Source organism: Microcebus murinus, chromosome 16 (genome assembly GCF_040939455.1).
Source record: "Microcebus murinus isolate Inina chromosome 16, M.murinus_Inina_mat1.0, whole genome shotgun sequence".
In the NCBI taxonomy this organism is placed as follows: Eukaryota; Metazoa; Chordata; class Mammalia; order Primates; family Cheirogaleidae; genus Microcebus; species Microcebus murinus.
This window is the reverse complement of record NC_134119.1, coordinates 71,605,279-71,607,963: the sequence shown is the minus strand read 5'-3', so window position 1 is coordinate 71,607,963 and position 2,685 is coordinate 71,605,279. Positions and strand designations below refer to the sequence as shown.

The 2,685-nt window shown below is 45.9% G+C and overlaps 1 pseudogene; it reads left to right on the top strand.

Annotated features, from left to right (window-relative positions):
- Nucleotides 1–792: 792 nt before the first annotated feature.
- LOC142861181 (eukaryotic translation elongation factor 1 epsilon-1 pseudogene) lies at nucleotides 793–1,840 on the top strand (annotated as a pseudogene).
- The last annotated feature ends 845 nt before the right edge of the window (nucleotides 1,841–2,685 follow it).

Below are 2,685 nucleotides of genomic sequence, written 5' to 3'. Positions count from 1 at the left end.
CTTGCAGTCATCTGGGTGCAATGGTATGGAGAAAAAGCAATCTTTTAGGTCAATGACTATCTTATAGTAGCCTTTGGGGATAGCTATGGGCGAAGGCAAACCAGGCTGGAGTGCCCCCATGGGAACCATTGTTTGGTTAACAGCCCGTAAGTCTTGTAGCAGCCGCCATCTGCCAGTCTTTTTTTGAATGACGAAAATGGGGGTGTTCCATGGTGAAGTAGAGGGCTCTATGTGTCTGGCAGCTAATTGTTCCTGCACCAACGCTGTAGCTGCGGCTAGCTTGTTAGATGGGAGGGGCCACTGATCGATCCAGACAGGTGAGTCACTTTTCTAAGTGATTTTATCTGCCTGAAGTGCAGAGTGATCAATGGCCCTTACGAAAAATGGTCTTTGAACCCTAGTCCTGATCTGTCTGACTTAGGGAGGGTGGTTAAGGGTGCTTTTAGTCTCTGACCCTTTTTGCCTAAACCCTGTCCTGGGAGGAATCTCTGTTTAAGCATTTGGCTGGCTACACCTTCATTGGGGCTGCACATAATGACATTCATTTGTGCAAGGATATCACGCCCCCATAAGTTAACAGGTAGGCTCAGGACTACAAAGGGTTGAGTAGTACCTCTGTTTCCCTCAGAGTCTTCCCATGTCAAAATTTTTTAGCTCTGGAGAGTATCTCTAGACTGTCCTATACCTTGTAAGTGTGTAAGGGAGGGCTGCAGTGGCCATGAATCGAGCCAGGCGTCCTGGGCAATAACTGTGGAATCGGTGCCTGAATCAAGAAGGCCTTCAAGAGGAGCTACAGCCAGAAGATGGCGGCGGCTGCGGAGTTAGCGCTGCTGGAAAAATCGCTGGGGCTGAGTAAAAGGAATAAATATAGCGCTCGTGGCGACCACCAGATTCCAGTTCTTCAAACAAACAATGGTCCAAGTCTAACAGGATTGACTACTATAGTAGCCCATCTAGTCAAGCAAGCCAACAAAGAATATTTGCTGGGGAGTACTGCAGAAGAAAAAGCAATAGTTCAGCAATGGTTAGAATACAGGTCACCCAAGTAGACAGACACTCCAATAAAGATGATATCCGCACTCTGCTGAAGGATCTTAATGCATCTCTTGAAGATAAAGTCTACCTTACAGGATATAACTTTAGCAGATATCCTATTGTACTACGGCCTTCATCGCTTCATAGTTGACCTGACAGTTCAAGAAAAGGAGAAGTATCTTAATGTGTCTCGCTGGTTTTGTCACATTCAGCATTACCCAGGCATCAGGCAACATCTGTCTAGTGTTGTCTTCGTCAAGAACAGACTGTATACTAATTCTCACTAGAAGCTATCCATGCAGTACAGAAGAACAATTAAAAATGTTTTAAATGGAAAATGTACTGTGGACCATAGGACTCACATAAATTGATACATAGTCATTCTTCATTTGTTGAAGTTGACAGAATTTTTAAAGTATAAACTTCTGTCTGAGTGTTTTATTTGTTCTTCAGTTGAAGTTTTATAATTTTTAATGTAAAAATTAAAGTGCTATAAAATAAAACAAGTTGAGATCAAGTTGTAAATTAACCTTGTTTTTAAAGGTGAGATTTATTTTAATAAACACTGTAAATCAATGGCTTAATCTTAAAGAAAATAGGTAGTTCTTACGGTGGTTGACATATTTGACTATTTATTGACCTCTCTTTAATGTTTTAAAATTCATTTTCCCCTTATAGATATTTATGGTAGTTTGTTCATTAAGAACTACAATAAGTTGTACCAAGGAAACAAAGGGAAGACAGATGGATTTGTTTTCAGATATTTATGTGAGCTAGTAAATGTGGTTGAAAAAAAAAAAAAGAAGGCCTTCAAAAAGTTTACCATCTAATTTTAGCTGCAGGGTGGGGCCGTTCTTTGGTGATAGCTTGGACCCAATAGAGATCAGAAGAGCCAGGGCAAGAAGCACCTCGGTTAGAGGCGATGGCTGGGAAGGATGTATTAAGGGGCAAGGGCAACGCCTGAGCTAAGCGCTGTCCCTTAGAGACACACACAGGGCCGGTAAGCGCACTGGCTAAGATGTTAATTTCCCCGGTGAAGTCACTATCTACTATGGAGGGGTGGACTATGAGCCCTGCAAGAGTGGAGGAGGCTCGGCCCAGAATAAAAAAGAACATATTAGCCGGGGGGGGGGGGGGGTCTAAACGAGCCAGTGGGCAAAATTTGAACACCATCCTCAGGTCTTAATATTGTGTCGGAGGAGGCACACAAGTCCACTCCTGCATTCCCTGTGGTTGCTCGGAGGAGTCTAGAGTCTGGGGGCTCTCTTGTCGGCTGTTCCCCGAGGCCGACTGGAATTGAATAGGACGGGGGCCCGGGGCTGGCCCCTCAGGCCGTTTCCCGAAAGGGGGGGCAAGGAGTTTCCAAAGACATCAGTCTTGGAGCGGCACTGACTGGCCCAATGCTTTCCCCTCTTACAGCGAGGACAGAGGGAGGAGGGCTGGGCTGGCCTGCCTGGCGGCTCACTGAGGTTCGGGGTAGCAGAGGAGACGGCTAGGGGGCACTGCCTCGCAAAGTGCCCTGGCTGACCGCACTTAAAGCAGTCTCTCTGTGCCGCGGTCCCTTGGATGGCGGCCCCAACCGCAAGCTGTACGGCCTGCGATACCTTATGGGCGAAGGGGTCAACATCATTACACATTCTAATCATGTCA